A 12,645-nucleotide genomic window follows, 5' to 3' on the forward strand; every position below is an offset into this window, starting at 1 on the left:
CACCCCATTCATGAGTCGAATGAAAGTTTGGCACGTGCTAACAACATCGTTAGAGAATTAGGCTCTTACAGGATGAAGAGATGCCCAAGGGGAACCCTGTCAAAAGACAGGGGTCAAAAAAGTGAAGAAGCAGTGAAGGGAAGTGTGCTCCAGGCAAAGGGAATAGTATATGCAAAGTCCTAGAGGTGGGGCTGCAAAGCCTCCTCCAGAAAGCTGCACACTGTGGCTGGAACGAAAGGCAAAGCTAGTCTACCTTGATTTAAAACTTCTAGGTAGGCTATCAATGGCCAGAGCATTTTAATATGAAACTTTAACTGTTTTTGCTTTTGTTACTTATCTCTGCCTTCTGAAAAGAGCTGTATGCCCTGGAAGAAGCGAGATGGTCTTTGGTTGGTTGAGGATCAAGGTGTAATGGGCCATCGTGGTCTACAGTGAAAGAACAAACAGAGGGAAGGCCTTGCCTCTGGGGAAAGGAAGGATTACTCAGGGACTTCAAAGGAGGTTCCAGGAAGAAGGGAAGAGAAGCAGATATTAGAGGGGATTGGCAGGAAGCTGGGTGTGATCCCGGGGAATTTGCCCAAGAAGGAGGAGAGCATGCACTTGGGAAGAGCTGGGGGTGGGGAGAACCTGGCAAAAGACCACTGTGAAGGGCCTTGTTGTAGAATCCAGAGGCTGCACAGGCTCCCAGCCTCCACCGTCTCCACTCAAGCTATTCCTCCCGTGGTGGCCAGTGAGGACTTTGCTTTGACAGCACCCAGCAATTTCCCAGTGACCTCTCACCTTGGTCCCTATCTGAGTACCTCATCCTGGAAAACCCACTCTCTATGTCCCCCAAGCTCCCATAAGCCTAAGAAAAGGACCACTGGGGACCTGGCATGCTAGTGAGACAGTGGATTAAGGGGCATCCCCTTCCTTCTGTATCTATTTTTTAGGGTCTGATGGAGTGAAGTAAGACTGCACTGAATCAGCCAAAGAATCCCAAGCCTTCCCTGCCATGGAAGACTTCACAGGAGTACACTGACTAGCTCAAACACCTAATCTCCTCCCCAGAGGCAATCATTGTGAGTTGTTTCATGTGTGTTATTCCAAAAGCTTTGTGTGTATTTACACCCACTGAGCCTTGACATCCACAACTGTGGATTTCAGATGTGTTCTCAAAGAGTTAAAGAAAGAGGGGAAAAAGCCTAAACAAACAACCTAGGTTCTTATAAGAAAACTGGATGAAAGTCGCTGGGTTGGCTCCCTGAAAGGACTGAGTGATTTTAAGCAAAGTAACCCATACGGGGTTGGGGGGGTGGGGTCGGTGGATCAGGTTCAAAAACAGCGGGGATGAGCGATGTAGCTTCACACCCAAAGTCGCTCTTCCTTAACTGCAGGAAGAAGTGTCAGTCAGCTTCTACAATTACCACCTTGACACCGCCATCCGGCTCTTCTGATCACAGAGAGGAAAGAAAGCTAACGTGACTTGCAAGGAATGGGCCCCTGGAAGAAGAAAATGAGATTCTCCCCCTTAAACGCCAGAGGGGAGGGAGGAGCAGAGAAAGCCAGATTGACAGGGGGAGCAGCTCAAAAGCTAATTAAGTCTTCACAGGAGCCAAGCGGGCCTCTCGCTGGTTCACTGCCAGCAAGCAAAGCTTTTCGATGTTGCTCTGAAATCTGGGCAGGCAGAGCCAACTCCAGGCCCCAGAATGAGGGCTGGTGTTACAGTTGCCAGAAATTTCAGGAAAGGAGGAAACTAAGAAGAGGCCCCTGGGCAGAATGAAGATCACTACCTAATTGTGCAAAGACAGCGTGAGAACGACATTCAAAATCTTATCTTGAGGGCTTCCCTGGTGGCGCAGTGGTTAGGAATCCACCTGCCAATGCAGGGGACACGGGTTCGATCCCTGGTCCTGGAAGATCCCACATACCGCGGAACAGCTAAGCCCGTTTGCCACAACTGCTGAGCCTGCGCTCTAGAGCCCGTGCTCTGCAGCAAGAGTAGCCACCGCAATGAAGAGTAGCCACCACAGTGAAGAGTAGCCCCTGCTCATCGCAACTAGAGAAAGCCCGCACACAGCAACGAAGACCCAATGCAGCCAATAAATAAATAAATAAATTTATTTTAAAAATCTTATCTTGATATGTAAATGATTCTGTCAGTAAATAACTGTATTGTAAGCAAAGGGGGCAAAACCCGTCCCCAAATGATACCCTCCCAGTCCACACCATGGATCAGGCACCACCCAGTGTCAGCTCCTGGAATTACAATCACAGGCATTACGGGATTTGGCTACCTCTGCAAAGCTAAATCACAGAGTAACCATGGTACGTGCCCACAGCTTTTCTTTTACTCTGACCTTGCTGTAATTACACACCCACCTCCTGCCTCACTCTTTTGGTCTCTACAAAGGGCTAACACAAATAATGCTAATAATGTTTCCTTGCATTTGGGTGACCTTTCAGAATCTACAAAGCCCTTTCACATAAATGACCTCAAACCATGGGTAGGAGATAGGCAGGAAGGTGTAATGATCTCTGTCTTACCGAGAAAGAAAATTAAGGACCAGAAAGACAAAATAACCTACTCAAAGTCAAAGATGATTTCACGAGGGAACCAGTGCTGAAACGCACCTCCTCACCCCACCCACACCTCCCACCACCGCTCCGGTCCAATTTCAGAGCTGTTTCCTCTGGTCTCACTACAGCCTCTTGACTCACAGCTCACAGGAGAGTAAAGCAGGGAAGCCCAGGCCTGGCTGCAACCAGAGTCACCTGTGGAGCTTCGGACACACAGCAGGGCCCAGGTTCCATGTCCGGAAATTCTGATTTAACCAGTGTGGGGTAACACTGGGGCTTCGGTATTTTATAAGGCTCTCCGGGTGAGGTAACGTGCAGCCGGGATTGAAAACCACTGTGTTAAAGAAATAAAACAGCGGGAGAGAAAGCCATCATGCTTCAGTCTCAGAGAGCTTACAGCCACTAAAACACCAGACATGCCAGAGACTCCTGAATGTCATGGAGGCAGAATCCAGAGCTGCCCTTCTGATGCCCATCTCCTCAACACACATGGCTACATGCAGACAGACACACAAGCACACAGAGATACAGAGAGACACAGACACACACGGACATACAGTGACACACAGACACAGACACACATGTATGACAACTTGACAATATATCAGGGACACGTTATGCTTTTCTGGATTAGGACTTGCCCTCCTTTCTAAATAATTCATACCCAAACCTAAACAGGGGATTCCCAGGTTCCTACAGCCCCTCCAGGATTATGGGACCCCTTTGCATTTACTGAGATCATCACAGAAATCAGACCTCAGGAAACCCCCAAACTCCAGCCCACTCCCTGCTCTCTCTGCTCAGAGAACCACAACATACACAAAGGTCTCGGGTCAAGCTGTTCATGCCACCAGGAAGAGGCTGCCCCCAGAGCTGTCCACATAGAAAACTGGAACAACTGGATTTCTTGAATTTCAAGCGTCACTTGGTTAAGCCATGCAACATTTTCTGTGCTTGGTGAAGACTGGGTTAAAGTCAAGGCAACAGTGAGATACCCGCCACCCCCTGCACCTGTCCGGCCACCTTGCACACCTGCACAGAAGCCAGTGATGTTGGAGCTGGGGGTGGCTCTGTGTTCAAACGCAGCCTCCACTCCACTCCTGGGGCTAGGAGACAGCACCCTGCTAAGGCTTCAGGTCCCCCGGGCGTGAGTACAGAGCATTCATTCATTCATTCAGTAAATATTTATCAAGCCCTTGTTATGTGCCAGGCTCTGGGTATATAGCAGTGAACCAAACAGACAAAAATCCCTGCCCTCATGGAGGTTCCATTCTAGTTGGATGGACAGACAGAAAACAAGATAAAAAATAACATACACACACATTAGCTAGCAATAATGCTAGGGGAAAATGAGGTAAGAAAAGGGCAGGATGACTGCTGGAATTTCCGATGGATGAGAGAGGAGGTGACAGCTGAGTAAAGCGTGAAGGCAGTGAGAGGGTGGCGTGTGGGTACCTGGGAGAAGACGGGAACAGGAGATGCAAAGGTCCCAAGGTGGCAGCAGGCCTGGGGAGCTCAAGCAACTGTAAGGAGAGGAGTTCAGGAGGAAGAAAGCAAGCAGGTCATTAGGGCCATGTCTGCCTCGCAAGAGCTTTGGCTTTTACTCTGAGATGGGAGATCTACAGGAGATGAGAAAGGGGAAGTGGAAAGGAAAGAAAAACAAACGGAAGAAGCAAAAATATAAAGAGGTCTGTCTCTGGGAGGAAAGCAAAGGGGAGAGAGCAATGAAACCCCAGTGGGCTTGCTCTTCCCTCCATGGCCACCCTGTCTCCTCTCTGCTCATCCTGGTTGACCAGATGCCTGAGCAGGCTTTGCCCATCTCCTACTGCTGCAATGTTCATCACTGCCCCAGAGGCACCTGGTTACATCCCGAGCTGGACCTGTCCCATGGGCTCAACTTTTCTACTGATGGACGGATTCCTGTCTGATGCTGGAAGGAAGGCAAAGATCCCAGGAAGTAAAGGGGCTCAGGGGTCTTTGCTGACCCAGCTGGAGCTCCAAAGGTTGGGGAGACTCTGCCTGGGAGACTGGGTATGAGAGACAAGGAAGGGCTTCACCCCACACCAACCTCTTATCAGGGCGTCACCCAAGCCCCAAGGCACCCATCAGCCCCTTCTCAGGGCCAAGAGAGAATGTGAGATCAGAAAGTTGCTCCCCATCCATCTATCTCACCCAGAATGGAAGAATAGATTTGGGGCCTGGCCCTCCTGACAGTGTCCCAGGTTTCCTGTCCTTTAATGTCCAGACCTAAACAGTTCTAAGGTCACCCAGGGCAGAATGTAGGTAGGTGGGACCAACCAGTGACTGAGGGCAGCACATCTGACTGAACCAGGGGTAGAAATAGATGCTGCCTCTCAAACTGCCCCACAAAAGCCGGGTCCCCAGTAGACTAGTAGCCTGACCTCCGCTCTTTCCATAGCCCAGCACTGCAGGGGGCCAGAGCCCCACTAAAGCACTCAGTACTGCGGGGCCTCTTCTGTCCTCTGGGGAGAGGGCTTCAAGCCTCCAGCAATCTCCTGACATACACTACATACAAGTTCTAACTCAGAAGAATGGACACTCTGCAAGGACACATTATAGATGCACCCTGATACCTCTGTAATGATTCCAAAAGTGTGGGCTTTGGAGTTAGCCCAAATGGGGATCCAATCCAGTTCTGCAGCTGTGTGTCTTTGGGAAAGCTACTTGACTACTCTGAGCCTCAGTTTCCCTAGCCTGTAAAGCATGGAAGGTACAGAACTGTTGTGAGGATTACATGATATGTTCTGTATGCACAGTGCCAGGCATCAGAGCCCTGATGTGGCAGAGCCCAGCGTGACGCTGACAGTGGTGCGGGCAGTGAGACTCCTGCAGAGAGGGAGGCTGGTACGACCTGGGCATGCAGCTTTCTCCCTGGCCTTCTCTAGATCCAGCCACGAGAGCTCCTGCCCCACCCATCCCTGCCATGGCGGGGCCACACCTGCATCATGCCCAAGGCACAGCTCGCCCAGATGCAGCATCCCTAGATGAGGAGCCCTCTGTTCTGGAAGGTCACCCTTCCACAGCAGTCCTGCAGCTGAGCCAAAGTGGGCAGAGGAGTCTAACAGGATTAGGTTAATGAGGTCACGGCCAGGGTGGCCTGCCTGTGTCTTAGATGGTTGCGTTTTTCAGCTGGTGATTAAGAGGCAGGCTCTGCAGGATTCAGGCTCATTACTATGTAATTGAATCTCCTCCCAGACACCAGCTGAGGGATGGGGAAGTTAAGTACATTTCCCAAGATCAGGAAGCCAGTCAGGCTGCCATCAGAGCTCCATGGGCAGTTCCGGGATGCTGGGAAGTGTCAGGTCCTCTGGGGACAGCGCTTGAGCAGAGAACTCTTTCTGTCAACTGGTGGCAGCCCCAGCAGCTGCTCTGAGCAAGGACCACAGATGAAGTGCCACCCCCTTCCTCTCAGCATCCATCCTGTACTCAGCGCTGCCCCCGGGCCTCAGGATAAAAGCACAGGTTTCCAGAGGAATCACAGGAAGAACCTCGGAGGTGGGGTAGCTGGACTGGGGTCCTTCAGCCGAGCTGCTGGGGGACTGAGGCTGAGAGGGATGGGGAGGCAGCGTGACTAAGTGGTTAAGGGCGAGGCTCTAAAACCCAAGTCCACCATTTAGTAGCTCAGTGACCTAGGGCAGGGTATTAACCCCTGTGTGCCTCAGTTTCCTCATCTGCAAAATGGCAATAATAAAATTACATATCTCATAGGTTTACAGCAAAGATGTAAAAAATAACAGGCATAAAACCCTGTGCAGGTGCTCGGGGCTGGTCTCTCTTGGCTTCTGGGCTCCCAGGGGCTGTGCCAGAGCACAGCTTTTCATGCCTTTCTCAGAACTCAGCAGGAAGAGAGCAGCAGCATTAGGTGCATGCACACGCCTGGGACTCCAGGGGGATGTATAATAAGCCCTCACTATATTCTAGATGCTGAGCTAGGTATCTACTTATAAAGTCTAAAGTGCACTTCATGGCATCCAAGGTAAGTATATGTTATATGGAAACAGGCTCAGAGACTCAGGGAGGAAAGGACCTTGGCCAGGGTCTCACACCCACAGCCAGCAAGTGAGGGGACCGGGGTTTGAACCCATGGCTTCGTGACTCCACTGTTCACGTTCTTACAGAGTGCATCTTGTGATGCTTTAACTGATGGAGGTCGTAAGTTCCAGGAGAGAATCAATAGAAGGGTAGTTGAAGAGGCTCTTATTCCTCCTTGTCAGGGGAGCATAAAGGTCTCAAGACGGGAAAATAAACACTATACATTGATTGCTAATGTGTCATTCATGACTGCATTGCTTTTCCTTCTTTATTCCTTTTTCCGTGTTGACCCAGGCATCTATGTCCTTTATAGCACTGTCTGCATCACTCTGTCTGTGCGTAGAGAATAAATTTACAGAGGCATTCCAGAGGGATCATCACAGAGACCTTAAGGCAAGCTGTCTTTGAGGAGTGAAACTCTGGTTTGCAATGCAGTAAGTACAAAAAGCAAAAGGGATTTGCTAATTCCACTATTATTTAACAAGAGGCTTCTCAACCTCAGCACTATTGACATTTTGGGCCAGTGATTCTTTGTTGTGGGGGAATGTCCTGTGTACTGTGGAATGTTTAACAGCATCCCTGGTCTCTAGCTACTAGATGCCCGTAGCACATACACTCCTTCCCCAACGGGAGTTGTCACAACCAAAAATGTCTCCACACATTGTGAAATGTCCCCTGGGGAGGCAATAATGCTCAAGGCTGAGAACCACCAGGCTAAGTTGTAACTTTGTAGTTACAATTTATATAATATAATGCAATTTATGTAGTAGAACTCTGTAAGTTCTAGCTATGGCAATAAGATAAGAAAATTAAAGTGAGTTAGTTATAAAAGGAAGTTAGTTCACTTACTTATGTAATATAACAAATTTCAAATAGATTGAAGGATTCAGACCTTTTAAAAATCAAAGAATTAAAAGATATAGGAGAATATCTAAACAGTCTAAATATTAACACTTTTAAATCAAAGACCACATAAATAAAAGATAAAATTCAACGTGACATAGTCTCTCTATATATTAGTATATTAACCATCTATGTTCTATGGGACATATGAAGGATTAATAATCCTACATTAAAAATAAATGTTACATATAGATAATAAAAGACCATTGCCCTTGTAGAGGAAAAACAAAAAGCAAAGAGGATGAACTGGATATGCACAAAAGAAGGAAGGTAAGTAGTCAACAAACTTTAAAATGTCTAATATTTTTTAGTAACCAAAAAAAATGTAAATTAAAACAACTGCAATGTACCTTTGCATATACAATTGACAAAAATTGGTTTTAAACAGTAACATCCAGTTGTGGGGAGAATGTGCAGAACTTAGCTCTGCAGACGGGAATTTATGTGGTTTTATCTTTCCAAAGGGGAGTCTGGTGTTAAAATGGGCAGATTTTTGACCCAAACGTTTCACTTTCAGAAACGTATCCAGGAAAAAAATCATGACTGTGTACAAAATGCATCATCAAGATTGCTTTTCACAGCAGCAGGCAGTTGGTTGCATCAGTGATGCTATATCCATAAAAGTGAATACTGTGCAGTCTGTTAAAAGGATGCAGACAGTGTTTTCCAAACTGGCCTTTCCCAATTGCAAGGGGTTCCCTGAGCTGCTACAGCAGTTGTCTCTGGTCGGGGGGCAAGAGCAGGTGAGACTGAGAGTTTCCCATTCCTATTTCAACCAGCCCACCTCCACTTCTATCTTTTACATATTGGGTTTATAGAAAAAGTCCCTCAAAGAATGCATTCCAGAGCTAAAAGAGTTTGCATAATGTTGTTGTAGAATAGCATCCTGGCAGAAAGGGCATGGGTTTGGGGGTCAGACAGATCTCGTTATAGTCTGCTCTGCCACTAAACTAGCTGTGTGATCTTGGGCAAGATACCTGATCTCTGTGCTTTGGTTTCCTCATCTGTAAAATAATAATAATAATGGTAACTAACTTATCGTCACTATTGTGAGAACTGAGATAATACACGTGAAGTGCACAGACCTCAGCACATAATAAGCAGCAATGAAGGGTAGCTACTATTATATTACATATTATATGTCTAATGAGATGCAAAAATGTTCACAGATACACTGAACAAAGAAGATCATACACAGCATAATCATACACATCAGTGTATAATGGGTCACATGCGAGAAAATGTATATATAAACACTAGTGCTAATGTTTGCTGGGAGGTAGAATTACAGGTGGCTTATTTATATTTTTTAAATTAATTCATTCATCTCTTTATTTTTATTTTTGGTTGTGTTGGGTCTTCGTTGCTGCACGTGGGCTTTCTCTAGTTGCGGTGAGCGGGGGCTACTCTTCGTTGTGGTGCGCGGGCTTCTCACTGCGGTGGCTTCTCTTGTTGCGGAGCACAGGCTCTAGGCACACAGGCTTCAGTAGTTGTGGCACACAGGCTCCGTAGTTGTGGCTCGCAGGTTCTAGAGCGCAGGCTCAGTAGCTGTGGCACACGGGCTTAGTTGCTCCGTGGCATGGGGGATCTTCCCGGACCAGGGCTCGAACCCGTGTCCTCTGCATTGGCAGGCGGATTCTTAACCACTGTGCTACCAGGGAAGTCCCTACAGATGGTTTAGAGTTATACCTTTTTGTTTCCTCTCCCAGAAAGTGCTTTTCTAGATTACCAAGACCCTGCATCTCTTTACGTGTAGGAGGGTCATCTGATATTGACTCACATTTCTTTTCACAATGTTCTGACAGTCTAGACGGAGCTAGACTTCACCTTTAGACTATTTGATAGGTAGGATGTATATCCTCTTCAGGATTCACTCATCTGCTAATTCTGGGCATTTAGGAGATGATACATTGGTGTCAAGATGTGGGGATCATTAAATCCAACTGAGAACTGTCTCGTGGGAGCTAGTGGAAGGATGCTATATATAACAGGATGCCAGCATCTCGTAAGCCCCGAGGACAAGTATCTCTGAAATGGGGCAGCGATCAGAGTGCTGATGTGCCAGCCGTTTCTCCTGCCTCTTTTGATATAAATGCTGCTGCTTGTTATGGGATGTCCTGGATATTGCAATAGGAGAGGGCAGAACAGCAAAGAGATTTTAGAACGTGAGAAAGGGCATGGCTTACATAAAACTATCTCAGATTTATCTCTTTGAGCTGTGCTGAGGCCACAGTATCTGACAGCCATCAAGAGGGCAATGAAATGGCCTAGGAATCTCCAAATCAGTACGACCCCTCTCATGTCCACCGCAGGAACACCACAGCTACTGAGGGGAGTGCGTGCATGTCTGTTTTGCAAGGGATTAGGCGGTTGAAAGGATCCAGGTCACAGTGTCCAGGTCTTTTGCCGAACTCTCCAGTAGAGCTCTCTGACAGGATGCACGTGTGCTGTATCTGCACTGTCCAGTGTGGTAGCTACTGGCCATATGTGGGTAGTGAGCATTTGAAATGTGGCTCATGGGACTTTGTGAATGTTTAATGTTATTGAAGTTGACGAATCTATATTTAAATAGCCATGTGTAGCTAGTGGTCACCTCACTGGACAGCTCAGCATAGTGGTGAGGAACACAAAGTCTGGGTTCAGATGGCCTGGGTTTGAACTGCAGCTACTCTCACACTGACTGGATAAATTACTTAACCTCACTATACTTATCTGTAAAATGGTGTGACGCTAGCACCCAACTCTCTTCGGAGAATTACATGAGTTGCATACATGTAACATGAGTTGCTGTACATACTGTGTGCTCATAAGAGCTCAGGAAGTGTCATGGAAGCTCCTGGGCTGGGTTTCCTCCGTCTGCCCCTCCTGACCCACTCTCTGCTCTTTCCACCCCACTCTGTCCTCTGGGAGATTGGCCCTCATGGATAACATCAACAGCTCCTCTGGCCTCTGGCTTCCAGTGGGGTTCAGCCAATGAGAAGCGCTGAAAGGAAGCTGGAGGGTGGAGCAGAGAGAGGTCAGGGTGTTGATCCCCCTTCCCTCCTGTGTGGTCACCATGCTGAGTCCCTTCACTGAAGGCCACGGCCCCTATCAACCCTCTCCAGTTTCTGGTTTCAGCTCCATCTCCTCACCCCTCATGCCCAGAGGTGGTACCGATTTGCTCCTGGCTGCTTCACCAACTCTCTTCACTGGTTTTTCTTCATGCTGCCCACACCTCGGGAAACAGTCCCTGTAATAAGCTCCTCTCACGATGTAATCATTTCCGGCCAGACCTGCAGGTACCGTTCTGGTTACTCCCGTTGTCATCATCTCGCTGTCCCCCACCACTACCACAGGGGGTCTGTAGGTACCTCCTAGGCTTCCCCCACTGAAGGGCTTTCTCTCTTTGATGGACCTCTAAGTCTTATTCATTGATCTCAGCTGGCTGGACTGTGATCTCTAGAAGTGGGAAGATGATCATCAGTGAAGAGAAAACGTGTTTTCTCTGCAAGAATCCCCACCCCCAGGAGACAAGCAAATCCACTCTGCTAGCAAGCTACAGCCAGAGACCATTCTAATTGCTGCTTTTCTGTGCTTTGCTTGGGAACCGTGAAAGCCCGAATCCATTACCCCTTTCCAGTGGGAGCCGTACTCTCCTCCACCCCACCAGCCTGCCTCCTGTCACACCCTTAACCACAGCCATCTCCCAAGAAAGGCTGGGATCAGCTCCGCCTCCCTGAGGAAGAAACACAAGCTCTGTCTCTGCCGACCTCAGGCCTCATTGGCTGGAAAGATGGCCAAGGTCAGGGGTGGGCTGCTGGGGGCTCAGGGTGAGGAACAAGGACGGACTTAAAAAAGATGAGGATGAAAGCTGGCACTGATCCGCTGTGTCAGCAAATATTGACTCTCTGACAGGTGCCGGTGCGCCTGTGAGGGTTTGTGCCCACAACGGGCAAAAGAAGTCAACTCTGGTTGATTTAAGGAGAAAAGTAAGATTTAAGGAGAAAAGTAATTAATTGAGGGGCCATCAAGTGGGTGCCAAAATGGCCACGAACCTGGAGAACCAGGTTCTGGAAATGGGCAGCTCACAGGGAGGTTGAGCCAAAATCATGCCAAAGAGCAGGTCACGTGGCTCCTGACACCCAAGTCCCAGGCTCCCCAGCTCGCATGCTGCCCCTGGGAACCAGATCTTGCAGGTGCCGCCACCCACATGCATTCTCCCCTGTCCCTGCTTCTTTGGGTCACCAGCTCCCGATTCAAATTATCAGGACAGGGCCTCCCTGGTGGCGCAGTGGTTGAGAGTCCGCCTGCCGATGCAGGGGATGCGGGTTCGTGCCCCGGTCTGGGAGGATCCCATATGCCGCGGAGCGGCTGGGCCCGTGAGCCATGGCCGCTGGGCCTGCGCGTCCGGAGCCTGCGCGTCCGGAGCCTGTGCTCCGCAACGGGAGAGGCCACAACAGTGAGAGGCCCGCATACCGCAAAAAGAAAAAAAAAAAAAAAAAATTATCAGGACAGTGAGACTGCTTGGCTGAGTCTAGGCCATGTGTCCATGTCCCCTGTGCTGGGGGCTGGGAGGGCAGTGCCTGGACCTTTCGGCCTCTGTGGGGAAGTGGGTTTTGTCTCCTATCAGGACAAGATGGCCGGGAATCCCCCAAACACAGGTGGGGGCGGGAGGAGATGCTGGACGGCTGTTCCCACGGGGTGTACGTGAATGAACGGCACGGCCTGCAGCCTGGAGGAACTGACAGTCTCCAGACCAGAAACTGTCAAACATTAAGGCCAATGTGCATATGAGTCAACCGGGGTAACTAGGTAAAAACGCAGACTGGCCACACTACTCTGATCCAATCAGGCTGTGATGGGGGAACATACATGATGCTAAGGCAGGGGGTCCCCATACTGGTGCGGATGCTAAGCCAACGCTGGCGCCATGACCCACGTGCTCTGAGGGCACAGAGGAGGCTCTGACCTAACACACCTAACACACGGGGATGAGGTGAGTCTTGTATTACAAGCGGGAGGGGACGCAAAGACAGGGAGGGGGACACTTCAGGCAGAGGGAATGGGGTCAGAAAAAGCACCAAAGTGAGGCCTAGCGTGGGATGTACAAAGGAACTCAAAGAAACGGAGACCAGAACCTAGAGCCAGAGA

At 49.0% G+C, this 12,645-nt stretch overlaps 1 protein-coding gene across 1 annotated transcript in view; it reads right to left on the minus strand.

Moving 5' to 3' along the window:
* The window catches only part of ADPRM (ADP-ribose/CDP-alcohol diphosphatase, manganese dependent), a 321,096-nt gene that overhangs the window by 259,823 nt on the left and 48,628 nt on the right, over positions 1 to 12,645 (minus strand). The gene's annotated exons all lie outside the window — the stretch shown is intronic.

Source organism: Mesoplodon mirus (assembly GCF_964341445.2).
Source record: "Mesoplodon mirus genome assembly, chromosome: 18".
Classification (NCBI taxonomy): Eukaryota; Metazoa; Chordata; class Mammalia; order Artiodactyla; family Ziphiidae; genus Mesoplodon; species Mesoplodon mirus.